Genomic DNA, 16,636 nt, shown 5'->3' with positions numbered 1-16,636 from the left:
ATTGGGATCATTTGCTATTTTCCCTTGACCAATTTGGCTTGTCTGGAAAATTTAATGATTATATTAGATTAATTTATAGAGCTCCGACATCTGCACTAATTATTAATAATGTCTTATCCCAACGACTGACCTTACACAGAGGTACTAGGCAGGGTTGCCCCCTCTTCTATTTAACATCAGTTTAGAACCCTTGGCTTTACTAGTGCGTCAAGAGCTAGAGGGTATCTCGTTGGCAGGGGAGAAACATGTTTTGCTTCTGTATGCAGATGATCTACTCCTATTTCTATCTAATTTGAGTTCAGCGCTGCCAATTTTGCAGGGTATTGTCGCGGATTTTGGAGAGATATCAGGGTATAAGATAAATACCACAAAATCAGAACTACTGTGGCTACATAAAGATCCCACATCTCTTATAGATCACCCATTCTTGGAAGTTCTACAAATTTCATACTTAGGTTTGAAATTATCCCGTAATCTGGCGGAATGGTACAAGGCAAATTTTATGGACTGCCTGGAACAATGTGGTAAAAAATTGGAGGAGTGGGTTGGACTGCCCATATCCCTTTCGGCACGAGTGATGCTGATTAAATCAGTTATTTTCCCCAAACTCTTATATATTCTACAAAATATACCGCTATTCCTGCACAAAAAAGATGTTATTAAGTATAATAAAGCATGCACGCGTTTCCTATGGAAAGGCTCTAAACCTAGAATTGCATGCTACCCAGACACATGAATAACAAGCTTGCAGCTGGTCTTGCTCTCCCAACATCCAGCTTACAATCTGGCGTGTATTTCTAGGATTGCGATAGACTGGCTATCGGAAAAGGAGCAAATTTCCTCCTTTTCTTGGGAATCAGAATTGGTCGCCCCCTTCTATCTGAAGGCTTTACTCCATTGCCCCCTGACTTCGCTACCATCTAACATCTTTTACCTATCTATGTTCAAGAACGTCATAGTGGCATGGCAGAAACTATGCAGCACTCTAGAATGCCCTGTTCATGTCTCAAACTATTTATCTATTTGTGGTAACCCCAACTTTATACCCGGGCTGTCAAACCGGATCTTTAAAGATTTGGAGGTAAAAGGTTTGAAATTTGTGGGGCAGATCCGGGGGAATACGGGTCTGCCAGTAACATTTGCAGAATTGGTGCAGAAATTCAATCTGGGGACACACAAGTTTTACGCCTACTTGCAAATCAGACATTACCTCCAAGAATTACTCTGTAGTTTTGGAAGTAATTGGTCTTTAGGGGATATCCAGAAAACCAATTAAAGGGGAGAACATGTTTGAGTAAACTGTCCCTTTAATGGTTTATGTATGAATAACATATTTAATGTGTAAATAATAAATTTCAAAAAATTAATTTAAAGAATGATTTTTCTTTATGATGACAATGTATCTTTGCTCATTTTTTATTATGTTGTGTAATTATAATTAATAATTTTAATTTCTTTATTTAGGCTGTGACTCAACATGGATCATGCTAGATAGATCTAGCACGCGTAGAACAGGCTGTGTTGAGGAACGCAGTGGTCCTGAGAGGGATGAACGACACCATGCATGCCCAGCTACAGGTTCAGCGTTTGACTCTACAACGTATGATGCGTGTAGAGTCAATGCTTGAATCTGGAGCTGGAACAGGCACAGGACGATGAGGGGATGCCCAATAAGTGGAGGAGAGGCTCCAAGTGCGCAGATAAGAGTCTTCCGTCCACATGTTGCTGTTATGTTTTTATGTTGCCATTTGGCCTTTTTGATTATTGTTGTGCCTGTTGCACTCTTTTACCTTGTCAAATGTGCTCCAATGGGCTGTGCTGGCCTTTGTTGGCCCTTGTCAACCTCTCTCCAAGGACTGTGATTCACTCTTTTACCTTGTCAAATGGCTCCAATGGGGCTGTGCTGGCCCTTGCCAACTCCCTCCAAGGACTGTGATGCACTCTTTTACCTTGTCAAATGGCTCCAATGGGGTTGTGCTGGCCCTTGCCAACTCTCTCCAAGGACTGTGATGCACTCTTTTACCTTGTCAAATGGCTCCAATGGGCTGTGCTGGCCCTTGCCAACTGCCCTCCAAGGACTGTGATGCACTCTTTTACCTTGTCAAATGGCTCCAATGGGGCTGTGCTGGCCTTTGTTGGCCCTTGTCAACTCTCTCCAAGGGACTGTGATTCACTCTTTTACCTTGTCAAATGGCTCCAATGGGCTGTGCTGGCCCTTGCCAACTCTCTCCAAGGGACTGTGATGCACTCTTTTACCTTGTCAAATGGCTCCAATGGGGCTGTGCTGGCCCTTGTCAACTCCCTCCAAGGACTGTGATGCACTCTTTTACCTTGTCAAATGGCTCCAATGGGGCTGTGCTGGCCCTTGTCAACTCCCTCCAAGGACTGTGATGCACTCTTTTACCTTGTCAAATGGCTCCAATGGGGCTGTGTTGGCCCTTGTCAACTCCATCCAAGGACGGTGATGCACTCTTTTACCTTGTCAAATGGCTCCAATGGGGCTGTGATGGCCTTTGTTGGCCCTTGTCAACTCCCTACAAGGACTGTGATGCACTCTTTTACCTTGTCAAATGGCTCCAATGGGGCTGTGCTGGCCCTTGTCAACTCCCTCCAAGGACTGTGATGCACTCTTTTACCTTGTCAAATGGCTCAAATGGGGCTGTGCTGGCCCTTGTTAACTCCCTCCAAGGACTGTGATGCACTCTTTTACCTGTCAAATGGCTCCAATGGGGCTGTGCTGGCCTTTGTTGGCCCTTGTCAACTCCCTCCAAGGACTGTGATGCACTCTTTTACCTTGTCAAATGGCTCCAATGGGGCTGTGCTGGCCCTTGTCAACTCCCTCCAAGGACCGTGATGCACTCTTTTACCTTGTCAAATGGCTCCAATGGGGCTGTGCTGGCCCTTGTCAACTCTCTCCAAGGACTGTGATGGACTCTTTTACCTTGTCAAATGGCTCCAATGGGGATGTGCTGGCCCTTGTCAACTCCCTCCAAGGAGGACTGTGATGCACTCTTTTACCTTGTCAAATGGCTCCAATGTGGCTGTGCTGGCATTTGTTGGCCCTTGTCAACTCCCTCCAAGGACTGTGATGCACTCTTTTACCATGTCAAATGGCTCCAATTTTAATGATCTTTCAACATTTTTTTTAAACTTTGTTTTATGTTTTATGACATACTAATAAAATACATGTCATTCCACGATTCTTTGTCCTCTTTATTCATGTCATTGATTGAAATCTCTAGTTTATGTGGTTAATCCTTAAAGGGACCAGAAACCAAATAATGTTCTTTCTGGAATCATATATGTAATACAATTGTAAATGACTTTAATATTAACATCTCCAATTTAATTTGATTCATTTTCTTGATATACTTTTTGTGAAGCTTTATCTTTGCAAGATTATGATTAGCATAGTAATGATTTTATCTATGTATATATATATATATATATATATATATATATATATATATATATATATATATATATATATATATATAAATATATATCTTGATGTTTGTATATATATATATATATATATATATGTATATTTGTAATTTCACATCCATGGGCTCCATGTACTAAGCAGTCAGCGAGCTACCCGCAACAAATCTCGCGTCAAAACTCGCAAACTGATATGTACAAAGCCGTCAATTATGTTAAAACTCGCATCTTTAAAATTGCGAGCGTACTTATCCGCCAAACCTCGCTACCTCTCCATTTTTTACTGTAATTAGACACATTTGACCACCAACTCGCCAAAAACGAATGTACTAAAAAATCTATTTGTCCGCTCGCGTCAATCTCCGCCCCCACCTCGTTATTTTTGCCTCGCGGGCAAGGTACAAAACAATAGGAAAGTCACTCTAGATGCCAGTCTAGACATATATAAAAGGCAGTAATATCAGCATTGTACTTACATTGTTCATTTCAGCAGCTATGGAGAGAATTCTGTTTTTGTTTATTCTCAGTGTGATGCAAATCCGGGCTAGAAGACAGAATACTGGAAATTTAGCTAATCGTATCGTTAGAAGAAGGAGAGTTCGTGTATTCCTTCCACGGGTTGGTTTGCACGGCCTTTCTGACCGAGAGATCATACAAAGATTCCGGCTTGATCGTGAATCGATATTACACCTGTATCGAGAGATTGAAGATCATTTGGAGCCGATGACTGCTCGTTCACAAGCTATTCCGGGACTTCTGAAACTATTAGCTGCATTGCATTTTTTTGCAACAGGCTCCTTTCAGGCAGTTTCTAGCGTCATTATTGGAATGAGTCAATCTGCTTTTTCACGCCACTTATCCAAAGTAATAGGGGCTATGATGGTTATTTTTCATCGATATGTTTGTTTGCCATCTACCCCTGAAGAATGGCAATCTATCAAGTCAAATTTATATAGGATGGCTGGGATGCCCAATGTCCTAGGTGCCATAGACTGTACCCATGTTGCTGTAAGACCACTTCAAGCTTGTGAGGAGATCTATAGGAATAGAAAGCATTTCCATTCCTTGAATGTCCAGATGGTCTGTGACCCCAACATGAGGATTATCAGTGTCCGTTCTAACTTTCCTGGCTCCTGTCATGATTCTTACATCTTAAGGCAGACTGGGTTATACCGGAAGTTCGAGGACGGAAATATGCCTGAAGGATGGCTTCTAGGTAAGCATAACTGGCGTCTAATTTGTCTCTCATTTCAATGTACAAAAATTGCACCCAATTTGTTGACTGTAATCTGCATAGTTTAAATTTGTATTGTATAGTTCTGAATCTTTATAATTATTCTTATATTAATATTTATATTTATTATATTTTCTATTAGGAGATGGAGAGTACTCATGTACAGAATGGCTGTTGACTCCCTATAACAACCCACAGACCAGAAGTCAAGTACGTTTCAATGAAGCTCACCGGTCTACCAGGGGGATTATTGAGAGGACTTTCGGTCTTTTGAAAATGCGGTTTCGATGTCTTGATCGTTCTGGTGGTGCTAAGCAGTATGCACCAGAGAAAGTTGCAAAAATTATATTGGTTTGCTGCATACTGCACAATATAGCAATTAAAAGAGGCTGTCCATTAGAAGATGAAGATCCAATAGATGCTGATGATTTACCAGAAGAAATATGTGTAGAACAAGCTAATAGGCGTGGAAATGCAACAAGGGACATGGTTTCAGAACAATATTTTGAAGATTAAAGTTTCAGTTGATCAATAAAAAACTTTCTTTATTAACTTGTCTCCATTTTTTTTAAGAATTAAGGTTATTAAAAATCACTCATGATAAACAGTTAAATACATAACAGTTGTTGCTCTTCAATTATCAAAGGTTTCAAATAAATAAAGTTTATGATCAAAGTTATTACAGACAATATATTATAGGTAATACATTGTCTTTGTGACATCACACTAGTGTCTACAGCTGCTCTCACTCTTTTACATAATGTGATTAGTGTAATGTAATCCCTCCATAGCTGATGCTAATTCATTGTATTGTGTCATTGAATTGTAGCTGTAACAAGCGACAGTATATTCAACAGTGCTTTATGTTATCAGATAGGATTTTTGAGTTAAAAAAGACTTGCTAATTTGATTTGTTTTATTTCTACCTCAATTTTTAACAGCTACTAGGTTTTCCCATATTCAAATAAATACCTTAAGGGCTTACTCTTAACACTTATTTTCTTATCCTTAATAATATATTTTTCCATTCAAGATTTGTTAAAAGAATAGTGGCATATAGAAAATAATGGCAAATAAATTATTTTATTACAAAATTACAATCTTTAAACATTATATATTAACAATTGTAAACCAAAGTAACTTTTAATACATATAAACACATATGAAAAAAAAAGAAAATGTTTAGAAACAAAATAACAATTGTAAACCAAAATAAATTTAATACATATAAACACATATGAAACAAAGAAAATGTTTAGAAAAAAATTACAATTGTAAACCAAAGTACATTTTAATACATATAAACACATCTTAAAAAAATAAAATGTTTAGAAACAAAATAAAAATTGTAAACCAAAATAAATTTTAATACATATAAACACATCTGAAACAAAGAAAATGTTTAGAAACAAAATAACAATTGTAAACCAAAGTAAATTTTAATACATATCAACACATCTGAAACAAAGAAAATGTATAGAAACCAAATATCATTTGTAATAACTATAAACATCGATATTTACAAACCTTCATAAAATACATTAATCTACATATACATTATATTTTTTTCTATTTTTCGGGGATACATATCTATATCAATGCGCTAATGATTGACATAACGATTAATCACGTCATCGCCAAACATGTCGCGTCCTGAACCTTTTGGTGCTGGAGAATTGGTGATATTAGTTTATGCCATGGATAAATATTTCCCTAAACGGATTGGTGGTGTGAGGGGAGTGAGACAGGAATGCAGAGACAAAATTATATACGAGATGCTGAGAAGAATGCATCGTATTTCAAAAATTAAAAGAACAAGACGACAGTGTCTTAGAAAATATAGTGATTTGAAGAGAAGAGAACCGAAGTACTATAAATCGATTCGAAGATTGATAAGGACATGTAAGTTTCAAAATTATATATGAAATAATTTTTTATAATATAAAAAAAGGGTTTATTTTTTAACTGCGTCATCATTGACGAATCCAGGACAATATTATTTTCTGAGTGTTACTTTGACTATATTAGTATATACAATTGCAAAAAGTTACAAAAGTAAGCATGCAGAACTGAGTTAGTAGATTAAAATTTAACTATATTACTATATACACTTAAAAGGTTAGAAAAGTTAGCATACAAAAATGAGTTAGTAGAGTAAAATATAACTATATTAGTATATACCATTGAAACATGCAGAACTGAGTTAGTAGAATAAAATATAAATATATTACTATATACCATTGAAACATGTTAGAAAAGTAAGCATGCAGAACTGAATGTTTGAAAACAAAAAATTACTTGGAATAATTAAATTTATTTTTTTATTCCAATTTTTTTATATATATATGTTTATAGATATGAGAAGTAGGAGAATGAAGTGTGAACACCCACCACGCTACCGAAGGTCAATGTTGGTGCAAACACCAAGAAGTGAAGCTCTTTCTCCACCTTTGCCAATAACACTATTGGATATTGAATTATCTCCAAATCCATATGAAATTTTTCATAAAAAGACACAGACAGGTAATGACTTATTATTTAACTTTTAAATCATATATTTTAGGTTTTGGCTTAAAAAGTTTTAGCATGCAATATTAATCAAGTTGCTAATTTACTATTATCATTTTTTTCCTCATTATCTTTCTATCTTTATTTGAAAAAGAAGGCATCTAAGCTAAGGAGCCAGCCAATTTTTTGTTGAGCACCATGGACAGCACTTTTTGATTGGCTCTGTCCAATTAGCAAGTACAACACAGTTGGTTCACCAAAAATGGGCTGGCATCTAAACTTACATTCTTGCTTTTCAAATAAAGATAAAAAAAGAATGAAGTAAAATAGAAAGTTTATTTAAATTGCATGCACTATCTGAATCATGAAACTTAGAAATTGGGTTCAATGTCCCTTTTAATGATTATTATTATAGTTTTAAATAATATATCCTAGGTTTTTGATTTAATAGTTTTCTATCTTTATCTTTGTAATTACGTTCATAGATATTACCATGGAAGACATGGAAAATAGTATGGAAATGGAAGAATTTCAAAATCCTGATAGTGTGCCAATATTTGAAGCCTTGAGTTCAGATGATACTCAACCAAGGATAGAAGTTTTACCAACAATATGGTAGATAAAGGTATATTTCATACTCAGTAATCTTAAATCTAAGAAAATCAAAGTTTTAACTAATACATATTGTATATTTCAAATAGGAGTTGGCTCCAGTGTTAATTTTGACGGCAAGTTTCAATTTAGTCTTAGTTTTAGTCTTTTGACTAAAATGCCATTTTAGTTTTAGTCATATTTTAGTCATCTGAATTGTTTTAGTTTTAGTCTAGTTTTAGTCGACTGAATCTCCAATACATTTTAGTCGACTAAATCTCCAGTAGATTTTAGTCAACTAAAATCTAAGGGGTTTAGTTAAAGTGTAATGCATTATTTAAGCATTTCTCTATCATTTGCAAACTGATTACATACTCCAGGAGTAAACATAACACCTGTTAATATTTATGGTATTAAGGTTTAAACATGCAATACAGACACAGATTTAGCCGTTGTGATATATAACATCTTTATTAAACTTAAAATTAAATAAAACCAAGTTTCATAAACAAACAGAAGTGCAACTTTAAAATATATATAAAAAAAAAAAAAACTGTATTGGCTGTATTGAACATATTACCCAATATAAAAACTTTAACAGTTCTCTGTTAATAATTAAAACAAGTATCAAGAAACTCAACACAACAAAAAGTTTCTGCAGCTAGCACAGGCACAGCATAACTTAAACCCATACTTTTTGTTCACAGATTCAAAAACGTTTCGGCAACAATATTAGCACTGCTCTAGAACTTCCAAACTTATTATAAACTCCTGGAGTAAAGGTTTATTAACCTGTTTTCTTTTATGGTATTAAGGTTTGAACATGCAATACAGATTTAACAGATTTAACTGTTGTGGTATATAACATGTCTTTATCTTAAAATTTAATAAAATGAAGTTTCGTAAATTTTACAAAAGAGCAGTAATTGAATATGGATTGATTATAACAACTTGCATAAAATGTTTTTGTCAGCAAATTTTGATTTAGTTTTAGTCATAGTCTTTTGACTAAAATGTAATTTTGATTTAGTTTTAGTCATAGTCTTTTGAGTAAAATGTCATTTTAGTTTTAGTCGTATTTTAGTCATTAGAATTTCTTTAGTTTTATAGTCATTTTAGTCTAGTTTTAGTCGACGAAATTAACACTGGTTGGCTCAGATGAAAGCTTTAAAGGAGTGGACATAAGTGTAGAAGCTAATATAGTAGATAACCTAGATAACATCACATCAGGAGGTAATATTTGTGATGAAAAACCCTATCATACATTGCATATGTATATGAAAATTGAATTAAAATTTGCTTTGCATTTATTTTTCTACAGATTTATCTTCAACATCAACTATTGAAACTGCAGACAAAAGTACTCAGAGTTGTCTTGAAGATCATGTTAAACAAAAAATTTCTAAAATTAGGGCAACTTTGGGAATGTTAATGGAGCAAGTAGATTTTTTATACCGTAAATATGTTATTTGATTTCATTTTTTGTTTTGTCATGATGATTGTCAGAAGAATGCCAATTAATAACTGAGAAAAACTTTTGTGTTGAAGAATCAAAAGTGATTTTGAATTTATGTAAATAAACTTTTTTTTGGGCATAAAAAAATTTGTCTTTATTAAATAATAACATTTTAAACTTAAAGAACACAAAAACTATCTTATTAAACAATATATCGATGAAAAAAAATTAACAGTGACTAATATAGTGTTATAAATAATAAATTAAATGTTCACTCCAGACGTGGCCTCTTTGGGTCTGTTGTACCCTCCCTTTCACTGACAATAGCCAACAGAGATTGTAATGTCCTTTCACTGATGGTTAAAGCTCTGTTAATTTGCTGGTTTTTCTCTTCATCCATCCGCCTCTGCCACTGGAACATTTCTCTTTCCAGCTGTAATTTCTGCATTTCAATCTCATTCCTTTGCATTTCTAGTTCAACATTTTTTTCTGACAGAGCAGCCCAGCGGTCAATATTAGTGTTAATAATATTTTGAATTTCTCTGTGGTCCTCTCTGTATGGCCTTGCAAGTGTCAACATTTCCCTAAATCCAACATCGGCCAATAGTCCTTCTGCCGGTGTATTGTCAATATTTAGACCACCTGTTTGCAGTGCAATTGGTGGTGCCTGTGTTTCAACAGGTTCCTCAAGGTTTTCCTGTGTGTGAATTTCATCTGGTTGCGCATCTCCAAAATCTTCAAGAATATCTGGAGTCTCACTTCCATCATGCCCTCCTGGTGGTTCATCTTGAATGGGATTTTCCACTATCGGCATGAGATTGATAGTGATCTCCCTTGATGAGTTTTCTTCTTCTAGATCAAGACATAACAAATTGTTAGTAAATAAAAATAAAATGTTCTAAAAACACTTGCAGAAATAGAATAGAAGGAGAGAGCAGATACAACCGTCATACACCAATTAAGTTATATTATATATATATACATATGTGATACATACCATCAAATAATGGAGATGAATGTCCAGTCAATCGCTGGAAAAGACGTCCCAAATCACCTATAAAAAAATAAATAAAATAAAAATAAATAAATAAATAAAATAAAAAGGTTTTTTTAGTCAATGTAACCATATATGCAAACGCTATTACATTCAGTGAAATTTCTATTTGGAAAATTATTAATGGAAATGTACTTTGCAATTAACTGGACACTGAAGCAAAAATAATATTTTTGAGAATAAGATATATAGCATGGAATTTCAATCAACTTTCTAATGTAATACTATGATCAATTCTCAAAAAGAAAATAATGATAACATATAAACCCATTAGAAAGTTGCTTACAATTGCATGCATGCTCTACACGAATCCTCATTTAAAAAAATTTGTGTCCCTTTCATGAAAATCTATGATCATTGCTATTTGTCCTTCAAATTACATTCCATCTGTAAAAGATCTCGAACTAGAATATGTCAATAATGACATTTGACATTTAAAAAAAAAAATAAAAAAAAATAAAAAAATTGATAGATAAAAGAGATAAAACACACAACATTGAAATTATTCATTTGTAAAGTACTTACCAGTTGCTCTACCAACACCAGTTTCTGGAGTGCTGGTCCTTACATCAGGAAGTGTGTCCGCCGAGGAAGTTGTGTGTGTAACATTAGATGTGGAGCGTATTAATTATCCATGTGTAAAACTGGCCGAAGGTCTGGAAACAGCTGAACTGGGTGGTCTGTAAACCGCAGAAGATGAAGTAGAACAAGTGGGCACTTCGTTACTCCTCACAGGCTCTGCTTGTGTTGTTGGCGTTGCTTTAAAAAAAAAAAAAATACGTTATGTTTATTTTTATTTCTAGTTGAAACTGAAAGCTAAAAGTGTTAATAATAATAATCACAGCAGTGAATGAAGGCTCAATCATTAAAGGGACATGCCACCCACCTTTTTTATTTTATGATTTAGAAAGAGAATGCAGTTATAAACATCTTTATAATTTACTTATATTATCTAATTTGTTTTATTCTCTTGATATTCTTTGTTGAAAAGCATTTGATTGCTGCACAAAGAAGCCTCGTGTGATTGGCTCAACATCTGTATTTATTTTTCTTCAACTAAGAATATCTAGAAAATGAAGCCAAAGAAATAATGGAAGTAATTTGTAATGTTGTTTAAATTTCTATTCTCTATCTGAATCATTAAAAAAAGATTTTGGGTTTAGTGGCCCTTTAAAGGGACATGAACAAATAAAATTTCCTTTACAAATCGCATAAGAAAATGCTTTTTCAAAAATATTTAATTGTATTATGTTTTTGCCTTCATTGGATTTTTATACTTTGATGAAAAGCAAATCTATACAGGCACAGTAAATGATCATTGGTTGATGCACATAGATGGTTCATGTGACTGCGTCAACTATGTGCATAGCTATATCTGAAAAAAGTATATGTTTATAAAGAGGAGAACAATTTTGAAAGATGTTAAAAATAATATTCTATGGTCAAATAACGCAACATGGAAGTAGATAGATCAGAAATTTAAGAAGGCATGTGATCTGGGGTTAGTCTCATGATTAATGTCGGACATACCATGTTACACAACATCAATATTTTTTTAATAGTTTCAAATTACATTATTTCTATTGTCATTATCTCTTTAAGGTTTCTATGCAACACTGGTTTGAAAATAAACACATGGGTGTTATCTTTAGGGATCACTATATTAATAATCAACAAATCTATAGTTCCGTTAGACCTTTAAAAAAAAGGCAGTATAACAACCCTATTATTGTACAATCCCTTATACATATATGCGACATAAATGATTACAGTATTTGGGGCCTAAATGGCTTGTACAATCCCTTATACATATATGCGACATAAATGATTACAGTATTTGGGGCCTAAATGGCCTATATAGATTCAGATACTGAAGCGTAAGAAGTCAGATAATGTTATTTTAAAGAAATATATATTGGAGACAATGACCTATCATAATTTAAAAAAAAACATTTGCGTCAATTATGTTGTACATTTACCTCTTAAATCACTGTCACAATCATCCGTTATGCAAGTGATGATCTCTGGTCCCAGACGCTGAACAAGCTTCTGCGCATAATCATTGAGGTCTGCCACATATGCTGGTCCACCTCCGGTAGCACGTGCCGAATTTTTTTCTCTGGCCAATTTAGCTTTGGCGAAACGTTTAATGTCGTTGTAACGCTTCTTCAGCTGATCGACATCCTTTTTTCCTGGACCCTGGGCACTAACAGCGTCGCTGATCCTTTGCCAGATCTGCTTCCTCCTAGAAAAATTTGTCTGTTTGACATGACATCCAAACAAATAATCATAAGAGTCAATAATCATGTCAATCAAAACGACGTTTTGCTGATGAGAAAAGTGAGGATTCTTGGATTTTGAAGCGGTTTCAGATCCAGATGAAGCCATATCGAATTTGTAAATAAAGATCACAAAAAAGAGCGCTCTGTAATTACTCTCCAAAAATTTTGGAACAATAATAAAGTTGTTTAGAAAAGTTGTACATTTATAGGAGCAAAATTCTATTCCCGCGACTACTATGACGTTCATGACACCTTACATGTCACATGTTAACAATTGGCCAGACAATGCAACTGAAAGTTAAGTACATCAGCTTACTCGCGGCGAGCGAGGCGTCAAATTTATCAATATTCCGCCACTGCTCGCGGCAGGCTAGACGTGTCTATTTATTGTGGGATTATTAGTACATAGCAACAGCGGACACCATTTCGCCCGCGGCGAGTAACGGCGAGTTTAGCCACGTCTAAAATGACGGATGAATTGACGGCTTAGTACATGGAGCCCCATGTGTTCATTTGTAAACTCTGCGTGAATTGATGCACCCTTAACAAATGATCCCAGGATTGATACAATGAGATAATCTCTGTAAAGTGTTATTTTTATGTAAATAGTATCCTCTCTGTGAATCCGGATTCATTTAATTTGGTATTTCATGTCCCTTTAAGTGATGCTGACCACAATTGTTAACGAATGGATCTGCATTTATAAAGCGTTTTTGTCCTTTTTACATGAACAAGGACATATAATCTTATTTTTAAAAAATCTTATTTGATTGTTGACAGCACATGTATTCCAATTTCAATAATATCTTATTTTAGTAGTGTAACCAAATCAATCACTGTGTGTAATGCGCATATTTTAGATGATGAATATATTTATATTAATATGTTTTTAAATTAATTATCCTCCGATATATGGCTATAGGTAGGCTGACCATATTTCAACTTGAATAAGTGACACGTTTGATCAATACATGTGTCATTATTGTTATTCCAAAAAAATATAAACATATCTGAAAACATTGTTCTCTTGGTATTCTTATTTGAAAGGTAAAAATAGGAGGTTCATATGCTAATTTCTTCGACCTTAAAGACTGCCTCTAATCTGAATAAATTTTGACTACTATAAGGCATTAGTTCACATGTTTCATATAGATAGCATTGAGCTCATGCACGTAAAGTGACCTAGGAGTGAGCATTGATTGGCTAAACTGCATGTCTGTCAAAAGAACAGAAATAATGGGGCAGTCAGCAGAAGCTTAGATACAAGATAATAACAGAAGTAAAAAGTATATAAATATATAACTGTGTTTGTTGTTCAAAAATGAGTAATGTGTAATAAAGGGATTAGCTATATTTTTAAACAACAAATTTTCTTGGGTTGACTGTCCCTTTAACATATAATATATAACACATCCCTATTTTCAGAATGCATCTCCTAGCATTAATTCTCAGTTAAAGGGACATGAAACACAATAATCCAAAGATTTTCATTTATTGTTACAATGTATTTCAAATTGCAATGTCGTACATAATCGTGTAACCTTAAAATATTGTTTTCATGTCTATTTAAAACATGCTGCTTGCTAAATATTTTAGTTAAAAATCCTCTGCTTCTAATGAAATATCTCCTTATTTTCAATAATGGATTCTATTTCATATATCACAGTATTACATTATCTAGAGTGACATTCCTAGCTAGCAATATAGACACATACTAGTTTCTAAAATATAAATACGTTTCTTATTGATATGCCAAGCTATCAACTGAGTCCTTGTATTGGCTGAGGTTTTTCCTCGATCTCGGATGCGCCATGTTGCTTAAGACGTCACCTGCCAGCCGGTCCAATGAGTCCTTGTATTGGCTGACGTTTTTATGGGTTTAAGGATGCGCCTTTTATTGGATGGCGTATTTACACGATCAAGGATGCGCCTTTTATTGGATGGTGTATTTACGCGATCAAGGATGCGCCTTTTATTGGATGGCGTATTTACGCGATCAAGGATGCGACTTTTATTGGATGCCGTATTTACGCGATCAAGGATGCGCCTTTTATTGCATGGCGTTTTTACGTGATCAAGGATGTGCCTGTTATTGGATAACGTTTTTACGTGATCAAGGATGCGCCATGTTAATTAAGACGTCACATGCCAAGGTGTAAAAACCGTCTGATTGTATTACGTAGTCCCGCAATATTAGAATTTGCACGTAACCCACGTTTTTGAATGAGAAGACAAGTTTAAAACCATGGCGAGTATGTATTGTGTGAATCATGTAACATTGTTGACCCATAGCTGATAAATAACACAACATTCTCTTTTGATGGATGTCTGGTTGAATAAACGAATGAAACCAAAATGTTTTCCTGCATAAGATATTTTGAGGCAAGTGCAAATCCATGAATATAGTCCATCTTGTTTAATATGTTTGTCAACAATATGTTCCTTTTTATGAATAATGACTGTGTTGTGTTTAAGTTTCAACATATCGAATTCCGAAATATGCGCTATTGTATTTGAAAGTAATCAATATGCGTTTATCTTTATCATATGCTAATATATGAGATGCCTACTTCTTCTCGATGTTATGTTGTCGTATATTTTATTAAAGGGTCATTATACACTCACATTAAAAACACAAATATGTTTTTTATCTCGATTTATATAGTCCGTTTTTATCAAATACATGTCTAATTTTAGCTTATGTTCAAATAACATTTCAGTAATTTTCTGACTCCTCGCCAAGCCTAAAAGTTTGATGTGAGTACCATCAGCTACCTTCTCCAGCTTGCTCCTGTTTGTGTAAATGGTCTTTTCATATGCAAATGAAGGGGTATTGTCTTATTTTCCACTTGGAATGGGCTTTCCAGCTATCTTTTCAATATAGATAAACCGAATTTCCGAAGTGTTTAAACCTTTTTCTTATGGATTTTGATATCAGTATGTGGTCATCTTGTTCTTTCTAGTAGTGTCTATTACATGCAGTTCTCTGAAAAAGATTGTATACTGTCCCTTTAATGCAAATGTTGATTATTGTGTCATGTATGAGTTCCACATTGGTTAATCTCCAAATATATTATTGATGGGTATATATATATATATATATGTATGTATATATATATATATATATATATATATATATATATATGTATGTGTGTATATGTATATGTGTATATATGCATATATATATTATATATTATGTTATATGGGTAATTTGAATCTCACATATTAAGCATATTGAGGGTAACCTTAAATCTTGTATCAAATGTTTATAATGTAGCACACAGTATCCCATAGCAACATTCCACAAGTTTCTTTTGTATAAGTTGTAACATATGGTTCTAATATAAGATCCTCTCTACAAATGGTTATATGGGCATATTCTGTTATGTGCTATAACAACATTCTTATTTCCTGTGGGCCCCTTATGCAGATGTGAAGTTAACTACGCTTTTTATATATTTCCTGTGACCTCATGTATGACGTATAATTCACTATAAAGTCTTTGTTTGTTTTTCAATAAATGGGAATCTTGTGAAAACACTCAGTTGCATGTGTGTGTGATTTCAGTGGTCACCCCAGGGCCCTGAAGAAAACGTGTGCTGCACCCTTATCAGCCAGAGCAGAGCTAAGAAACAAACAAAGAAGTAACCCTACAAGCTGGTGTCAGACAAGTGGGATGAAGCAGGGAAATCTCGGAAGGTGAGTTGAACAAAGAGTCCTTTTTATTCTGACCTTTTTTCTCTTACCACAAGACCCCTTAAGTTTCATTTTACATGGGAATAGTTGGGAAATATATATGTGAATCTTTGGTAGATTCTAATTATTGTCTTTGGTAGACTAAAAAGAGGAATAGTAGATTTCTTTGGTAGAAATCAGGTTAAATATATATATGAATCTTTGGTAGATTCTAATTAAATCTTTGGTAACCACACATTTTCTTGCTGCTTGCTTTTGAAATATGCTGTATGGCTAACATTGCTTTAAAGTTATAAGATAAATACTGCATTGTTTATATGAATTCTTATGCTGCTTGCTTTTTAAATATGCTGTATGGCAAAATACTTATTGTA

The sequence above is a fragment of the Bombina bombina genome, chromosome 7 (genome assembly GCF_027579735.1).
Source record: "Bombina bombina isolate aBomBom1 chromosome 7, aBomBom1.pri, whole genome shotgun sequence".
Classification (NCBI taxonomy): Eukaryota; Metazoa; Chordata; class Amphibia; order Anura; family Bombinatoridae; genus Bombina; species Bombina bombina.
This window is presented reverse-complemented; position numbering follows the sequence as displayed.